Source organism: Phalangium opilio, unplaced genomic scaffold (genome assembly GCF_054372755.1).
Source record: "Phalangium opilio isolate 3A_F unplaced genomic scaffold, DU_Popi_V2 ptg000101l_1, whole genome shotgun sequence".
NCBI classification, from domain to species: Eukaryota; Metazoa; Arthropoda; class Arachnida; order Opiliones; family Phalangiidae; genus Phalangium; species Phalangium opilio.
The window spans coordinates 71,838-81,572 of record NW_028324204.1 but is presented as its reverse complement, the minus strand read 5'-3'; positions in this window follow the sequence as shown (position 1 = coordinate 81,572).

Below are 9,735 nucleotides of genomic sequence, written 5' to 3'. Positions count from 1 at the left end.
TAGGGGCCCAAGACAGTGTCCTGAAAGCCACACTTGTCGGGAAAACTAATCACTATTAATTGGCTAAAGCCATAGATTATGGTATCGCAATACCAACCGTTAGGGCTATCCAGTATTTTCTCAATCTCTGATGACAGAGAAATGGGTGGAGCTGGGGCGCTTTTATCCGCGGCACGGACCCCTAAGGCTTTAATTTCGCAAGTATCCGACTGGGGCTCTTTAGTCTTTAGGAAGTCTCTGCAATCTAGGCTCATGCTACCGCCCAGCTCGTATGTAAACAAAGGAGTGGGTGGAGCAAGAGGAACAAACGCTTTTGGCAAACGCGATTTTTTTAGGCGCGAGAAAAAGATTCGACTTTCAACTTCTACTTTCCGCTTTAAGCTTAATTCTCGCGCACATGTAAACGAGCCTTAATAGTAATCGAGCTTTGCCTTTTCGCGACTTCATAAGAACGCTCTAGCGAATAACTAATTTATGTCACTTAAACAACTCACTCAGACGTGTTTTGAAATCCTGAACCGAGGCAATTTTGGCTCCAACGGAAACTTACTCAGATATTTTAACGCAGAGTCAAAATCAGAAAGACCCTAGAATTGCAATTTTGCTCTGGAAGAAACTTCGCCTCGATTTTTGGCCGTTGCTATTTGTGCCCGGGTTGTGGGCAAAAATAGCATAAAGGGTGCTAAATTCGCCCGGGCTCCGGACAGAAATAGCGGCCGACTAATGCGAGGCTAAAAGTGCCCGGTGGGCCGTCTATTTGTGCCCGGGTTCTCGATTTTTGAGAAACCCGGGCAGAAATAGCGAGTCCACAATGGGCCGTCTATTTCTGCCCGGGTTCCCTGTTGCAGTAAACCTGGGCAAAAATAGCTGATGAATGCTTAATGGCTAGTTTTACCCGGGTTTTTGGCTCATTATCAACCCGGGCAAAAATAGCGAGTCCACAATGGGCCGTCTATTTCTGCCCGGGTTCCCCGTTGCGGTAAACCTGGGCAAAAATAGCGAGTCCACAATGGGCCTTCTATTTTTGCAGGGGTTTATATAATGTGACGTATACCCAGGAAGAATCGTTACGTTGTTTTTATAATGTGAAAAATACCATGAGAAGAACTGGTAGGAAACGTGTTTTTAGCTGACTTATCCATCTTGTTCGGTTGTTATGATGTCCTGCCGGTTATAAACGCCGGGTTCCTTTGTTGGTAGTGTATAGCGATAACATAGGTGGGGTGGCGTAGCGGTTAGCACTTTCGCCTCGCAGCAAGAGGATCCCGGGTTTGATCCCGGACTGTGGCACCGGGTGAAAAATCTGGGAAGAAATCCTTCTGCGTAGAGTTTGCAAGTTCTCTCCCCGCTTGGTAAAAGGAGTTTTCCTCCGCGGTCTAACCCGGTTTCTCCTTTCCATCAAAACTTGCAGAGGTTAACGGTAATAGTTAGTATAGGGCGCTGTCGGTTAGCTGTGGCATAGGGGCTAGCCACCACCCTTCTATGCATTGTAAAGGCGTTAGATAAGTGGCAATAAGTCGCAAGATGACTTGGTCCAATTAGCTAGCTGAACTTTAAATACTTTAAACATACATACCTATACCATAGAAAATAAAATATAAAGAAATTGAAACTGAAAAGGCGGGCTAGGTCCATTTACGGACGTAGGCTTACGTTGTAACCGGAGACGGAAGTGAATCTTCCTTCTAGCCTTTCCATGTACAAACTAGGTAGCCTCAACGACGGCTTGCACAGTGGAAGGAAGGTGCTTCCATTCCTTTATATTATTTTCTATGCCTTACAGTAACCATATTGGACTTTGTCTAATCTCGCTATACACTACCAACAAAGGATCCCGGCGTTTATAGCCGTCAGGACATCATAACAACCGAACACGATGGATACGTCCGCTAAAAACACGTTTCCTACCAGTTCTTCTCATGGTATTTTTCACATTATAAAAACAACGTAACGATTCTTCCCGGGTATTCGTCACATTATATAAACCCGGGCAAAAATAGACGGCCCATTGTGGACTCGCTATTTCTGCCCGGGTTGATAATGAGCAAAATACCCGGGCACAACTAGCCATAAATTTATCTTCGGCTATTTTTGCCCGGGTTTACTGCAACGGGGAACCCGGGCAGAAATAGACGGCCCATTGTGGACTCGCTATTTCTGCCCGGGTTTCTCAAAAATCGAGAATCCGGGCACAAATAGACGGCCCACTGTGGGCCCGCTATTTGTGCCCGGGTTTGCATCAGTAAGGAACCCGGGCAGATATAGACAGTCCACTGTGGGCCGGCTATTTCTGCCCGGGACCCGGGCGCTTTTAGCCTCGCATTAGTCGGCCGCTATTTCTGCCCGGGACCCGGGCGCTTTTAGCCTCGCATTAGTCGGCCGCTATTTCTGCCCGGAACCCGGGCGTATTTAGCACCCTTTATGCTATTTCTGCCCGCAACCCGGGCACAAATAGACACTCTGTCGATTTTTTTCTCATGAATATCGCCGCTATACTTGGTCAATCAGAAATAAAAAAATTCACATTCTTAGAAAAGTCGTTACCGCTCCCTGACACGTGATCTCTTCTTCTAAGCGACTGTTTTTTGGCCTAATAATATAGACCTATACACTCAATATTGGCGTTATAAACAAGTTGGAAAAACCAAAATCTTACCTCTCCGAGTCAAGAGGACTATAGTCAGGAAGCAGTTGTATTCTACTTCAGAGAATTTGCCCAATTTGATTTTTCAACTGAAATAGGTTTAACACATCCCAAACAAAATATTTAGCCTTGTCTTAAAAATTCTTCCACCATTTTCAATTAATTTTAGTCATTTAAATAATGACAAATATTTAAATACATATTGTCGAAATGGTGTGTTTCTTACATACGGTAGGCTAGGCTTAAATACTCTTTAACAAACTAGAATAAGAAATACACCACTTCAACAACACAAATATATTTTATTCTTTATTTTTTTTATTAATTTAAACCTACGGAATTTAAATACAATAACCGAAATAAAGAGCAACACCATTTTAATTTACAACACTTGCGAACTGAAGATTTTTCCCTCTGTTACATATTATTTATATTTATTTGTCAACTTTACATAATATTGGTATCGAAAATCGAACTATCGTCTGTCTTGGTATCTAATTCTCTTTTGTTTTGGCAAATGTCACTGCAACCACATATGGTCCGTGCATTCAAGATTGTTCTTGGTACACCCGCATGCTCTACTTTTACTGCCCTTGGTACAATTACATTTACGAAGCGAAGCTCTAAAAGAGCTTCTAATGCTGGAGGCAAAGTACATCTATTTGGACGAAAGGCACCATTTCTGTTAATCCATCCAAACTCAGTCACTGGTAGTAATTTCGGATTTGTTGTATATTAAATTTTTAAAACGAAAGTATGAAAATGAGCACGATTTGTGTGGGGAGCTAATGTGGCCCTTGTTGGTGGAAGTTTCCTGCCTTCTTTTCCTGATCTTGCAAACATTTCCCAACGAAGTTCTCTTATACAGGGTGATTCAGAGATGTATGCGTTCCTTGCAACAGTAGATTCCTTGCTAAATTTGGAGTCGAATTTTCCTGAGCGGTTTTGGTCTAAACCGAACCGTTACAGAGTTCCAAGCCCTTAAACTCCGGGCCCATTTGGGCCCTAATACCCCCTTCAGACGGTTCGTAAAATCTTGGTCTAATAAGAAAGCTTGTTTAGTACTCTTGTTACTTTTGAAAAAAAAAACAAACGAACAGGTCGTAAAGCGATTTTGGTTAAGCGAAATTCAGGTTTTCTGTAGAAACATGCGATATCTAACATTGCCCCTTACTATCTTTCTCAAGCAAGCGTTTAGTTTTAACGTGTCGTCTGAAGAGGGTATTAAACAAGAGGTGAAGAAAGAAGTTTAAAATGAGCTATTATCGGTGATTGCCAATTTGAGAAGTTCTTAATTTCAAATTCACATTTTTGCCTCCAAGCTTCCGCTAGAGCTTTCTACCCTCTTCAGACGAAGCATAAAAAGTACATTCAATAAAAAAATTTTGGATATTTCTTTATTTCGATGTAACAAACGAATTAAATTGAAACAAAAGAATTAAATTGCAACAAAAGGTCTTCAACGACTTATGAAAGAAGTTGCTCAAAATGAGCACCATTGGCGTTGATGCATGCCTGAGCCCGACGTCTAAAAGACCCTTGCACACTGTTTATCATTTCCGGATGTTCTCGAATGTTCGCCGCAGCATGTTGAATGCGCTCCCAAAGAACGTCTCTTGTTGGCACTGGTGAAAAGTAAACCATGGCTTTCTTGGTTCCCCACAAGAAAAAATCCAGTGGATTTAAACCTGGAGAACGGGGAGGCCACAGCACTGGTCCAGCGCGTCCTATCCATCTTCCTGGGTATTGTTCGTTTAGAAATTGCCGAACCGCACGACTGTAGTGCGCGGGAGCACCATCCTGCAGGATCCACATGCGTGCTCGGGTAGCCAAAGGGACGTCTTCCAATAGTAAAGGTAGATCTTGACGAAGAAATTCCAAATACGCTTCACCAGTTAAACGTGGTGGAAGCATAAACGGACCAACAAGATGGGTGCCAACAAGTCCGGCTCAGACATTTATGGAAAACTGGTGCTGTTGACTTCCTTCTCGAGTTAGATGAGGGTTTTCTGCAGTCCAGTAGTGCAAATTGTGAAGGTTTATTATGCCTGTTCTGGAAAAATTCGCTTCATCCATGGAAAGAATGCTTGACAGGAAGTTGTAATAACTAACGGCTGAAATTAACTCGCTGTGGATAGTCATTTGGTGTTAACTCCTGAACTCGCTGGTAATGATAAGGCCTTAGTCCGTTCGATCTAATAACTCTCCAGACGCGGGATTGTGGTATACCCGTGAAATGAGCGATTTGCCGGGTGCTTACCGTTGGGTCCTCAATGACGTAGTTCATTATCTCGTCTTCTTGGCGATCACGAACAATACCGCGATTTCTAACGCCTAGGCCACGATTAACCGCGCCAGTTTCCCGTAATCGTCGATCAACATTGAGGAACCTGCGAGGTTCTGGTGCTCGTCTCCTAGGAAATCGTTCAGCGTACCTTAGCGCAGCTTCGTTCGCGTTACCACGACATTCCCCTAACAACAAATGCATGTCCGCGTATTCGTTATTCGTAAAGTTATTAAACGCTCGGTTCGCCATTGAGGACTTTAATAAGTTCTATCTATTCAGAATAATTTATCGAGTACAAATAAATTTTCACTGCTTCAGCAGGGAAGTTAAAGGCGTTTAAGTACTTCAAAATAAGCCCAAAATGACTTTTAATAGGTATTTTGGTCTAATAAAAACCGGATTCACCAATTAGTAAACGAGACGATGGGATCGTTTACTAATTGGTGAAAATACAAATTTCCCATGGCGTAGATTACGGATTTACAGGACTCTCAAACGCAATGAAATAGGCCAGTTATATTTTATTGCAATTTTTCCTTATAAATCCGGTTTCTATTAGACCAAAATACCTATTAAAAGTCATTTTGGGCTTATTTTGAAGTATTTAAACGCCTTTAATTTCCCTACTGAAGCAGTGAAAATTTATTTGTACTCGATAAATTATTCTGAATAGATAGAACTTATTAAAGTCCGCAATGGCGAACCAAGCGTTTAATAACTTTACGAATAACGAATACGCGGACATGCATTTGTTGTTAGGGGAATGTCGTGGTAACGCGAACGAAGCTGCGCTAAGGTAGGGTGAACGATTTCGTAGGAGATGAGCACCAGACCCTCGAACGTTCCTCAATGTTGATCGACGATTACGGGAAACTGGCGCGGTTAATCGTGGCCTAGGCGTTAGAAATCGCGGTATTGTTCGTGATCGCCAAGAAGACGAGATAATGAACTACGTCATTGACGACCCAACGGTAAGAGGAGGCGAAACAAGGTCATTTCTAGTTTAAATCTAAGGTATCTTATTTCACAGACCCAATCGTTTCAACACTTGTGGATAGATGAAGAATTAACATCCATATTATCTGATGATTTTAAAAAATGCGTTTACACTTTATATAAATGTAGTAAAGCTGAATTAAAAAGTAAACACCAAATTTGAAATGTTAATATCAAAAGATGTTCTTGGAATATTAAGATGAAACAGAGCTTTATAGCTACATAACTACTTAAAGAATCGTAATGCCGAAAAATATTTAAAATATTTCCATTTAATATTCTGCAAAAAGGAAATGTCATCGTTTTGTAAGAGATCATATCATCCTACTCGCTTTATGTTAACTTTGACGTGCGTGTAGTGTTTCGATTCGGATCCAATCTTCATTACTCGTTCTATATAAACTCTCACATGTGTTATTACATAGAAATAAGTTTATCTTAAATAATTAATTAAATATAAATGATATTAATTATTTTAATCGCCAGTAAATAACTTCCAAAATAGTTAAATCGTTTAAAATGAAGTTGTTCCTATTATCTTTCCAAACTTTGCTAATATTGACGATTAAAGTGAAGGGTACCCCTCTTGCCCGCTTTCTTCAAATTTTGGGGTATATATACGATTCGTTTCCATTATAATAATAGATAAAAACCCATTCGCGTGAACTGATGGTGGAAGCAGAGATGGGCAAACTTTTTAACTAATTAATAGATACAAATACAGTTCTCCAAGTAAAGTAACGTTAGAGGACATGAACTAATTTCTTTCCATTTGTATCGTTTAATCACGAATATACCTTAACATCAGGCTTCATTTGAAATTATTCGCAAGGAAGAGATAATTTGTCGCTAACTACTAATTTATCTAAATTGATTAGATATTGCTTTTAACTGACGGTACATTATCTTAAACTTTACTTCATTTTATTTAATTATAATAAACGCTCAAAACGTTAGTGGATATCACCAAAACAACTCCGTTATTTATAATTGATTTCAATCGGCTGATAATATTCCTAAATTATCCAAAATTAATTCAATCATTTGTTTCTTGTTGTAATTGAACATCTGCCAGCACTAACATTGGCCGTTATTAAGTCCAACAAATAGTGGATTAGGTGAACTTTGCCTTTCCGAAAACGAGAGGAATTCTGGGTAAAAGGTCCAATAGCAGCTCACTTGAGCAGTTCAATTCTAGCAGCAACGGATCATACCAAAATTACTAGCGCAGCCGCTTAACATAACCTCTAGAAGACTTTATATCCTAATAATCCAACACCCGCCGCGGAATTCGTGACGTTTATCCAGTTAATATGCACGTGCGCGTGGACTTTTTAAACAAGATACCCCTTGCCTTTTACGAAAGGCCTATTCATAAACGGCGAAGGAAACGCAATTTAGTAAATATAAAGTCATAAATTGTGCGCACAACGACCAACTTTTGCCTGTATTAACGTGCGTGTCGTCCGATGTGATGAATTCCACATCAAACTACCTTTTGATGCGCTCAAAATATAAACGAGAGCGTGCAATAAACCAATATGTATATTACATGAAGAACACACACACTTCCAGGGGTAAGTCTCCATACGCAAGAGTTTCCCTCACTCCAGGAGACACAAACTAGAGGCACGACTGAGTTGGCTAGCCTCTCACTTGTTTTCAGCTTGGGCTGCCTCAAATGATGTCTCTTGGAGTGAGGGACATTAACTAGTATGGAGGCGAGCCCCTGGAAGTGTGTTTCGCTTGGTCTGGCCGGTGACAATTTGTTGGGACATTATGCCTATATGTGTTTGATTTTAATGACGGATCATCTACGCCTATTATCGGCAACTTTGATGATAAATTAATAATAACAGGAATGCTTCGTTATGCTTTTTCGAGAGTACTTTTTTATTCTTACAGAAATGAAATTAGTTTGGTTGAACTTTGCAACGGCCCTTCGAAAGAAAAAGCAACGAATGCCCAGAAAATACATCGTTTCGTGCTTGGAAAGAACTTATTAAGATAATCCATAGAACATGTTTAGATAACTCATCGAAGACATATTGATAATTCATAAAACAATTTAGATAAATTATAGAACATATATATATACTTGAGAGAACATATATCACGGATGATGTGACATTTACACATAGCAGACTTCACTTGTGAAGCACTTTTCCATAAACCCTCACAACAAAAACAAGCATCAAAGATTTTGACCCTGTGAACATAGTTGGAGAAGTATATACAAAAATAATAGCAAAACATTAAACATTTTAGTAATCAGAATATTGAAGGTTTGCTTTCAAGGTTTCTCAAACATTTCATCTCCCAGTCGATTACTTTTTGGGGTGTTAACTATTGAAGCGAAGGAAAATAGTCTTTCGACAGAAGCGGAATATGGAAGAGAAGTGTTATATTTTAGGAACACTTTCCGTATTTCCGGGTATGCCTGAAGACTTGTAATGTCAGTGCTTATATCCTGAAAATAATTTAGAACCTAAAACATAACATTGTTCTTCATCAGTAATGCAAAAAAAAATACGACAACTTAATTCGATTTTGAAAAGCGATTTACCTACACATGAATCATAATTTCGTGGGACCTTGTGGTACTGAGGACCACAGTTTAAGAACCGCTCAAACCCCAATTAAGGGCCGAGTTCCAACGAAAATGGTTCTAGCAAACTGAAAACCGAGCTTTGGGATTCTAGTTAACTGAAAACTGTGCAATGCGGGTTTTAGCGAACTGAAAATAAACATTAGTGTCTCTTAATTGTTTTCCCTTTCGAACATTGATAGTGTCCAAGCTCGGCTATCAGTTCCTAGAACTCTTTTTGCAGGAATTCGGAGTTTATGATGCATTGCACGACTAATCTTGAAACGTTCAAACCGATGAGCATTGACCGTAATACCAGAAGTAAAATAACCCATACGAAGTGATTTTCTATAATAGTTTCAATAAGGGCCTTCTGTTGTGTAGAGATTTACGTTAAAGGGGTGATATTGTCTACCCCCTTCTAAACCTATTTTTCTCTCTACCTCGAGTCGAGAGAAAGAATATTGAAGTAGGGGGGATTGTGGGATTTGTAGGCACTTATGCTCAGTACTTATTTCGGGTTTTTCTCGCCAGGCGGTAACCCTAAAAACGTAGCGGATCTGTCGATAGGTGGCTCGCGATCGGAGAGCTACGCATTTTTTTACACTTCAGACGGGTTAGGCGAAGGGCTTAGCAAATCACTTCCTATGGGTTATTTTACTTCTGGTAATACCGAAAGTAAATACGAAGAAATGCCCATTTGTCAACGGTTTTTGCCCATTTGAGCGTTGTTGGGTAATCGCGAATTTAAGTTCATAAAAGATATAATTGCCTGAATCACTGCTTGCGATTTAGTGGGCTCGGCTGCTGGTAGGTCTCCAAAATCAAAGAAGTCGTCTTTGCTAGATGTGGCGTTAAAGTTGGTTGGTACTATCTCATCAGCAACGGTATCCTGAAATAATTTAACGAGCCTCTCGATTGAAACTGGTACATTTACGACATTACCTCGAATGCCTCTTTGCTGATCAACTCCTAGTTTTCTTATTTGCATAAACGGTAATCGAGGAGAAACCATTCTACACTCCAGTTCCGTTAAAATTTTCAACTCTAGAGGCAAATCAGGAAAACAAAACCCATTTTCTTTGGACAAGGGTGGTACTTTCTTTCGAGAAACATAGTTGTAGCAACAAGCACACAACAAAATAAGTGACGGAAGCACTCTATGATTTTTCCTTCAACTGACAAGTATTTAACCGACTCTGTTTTTTTAACAGAAGTACG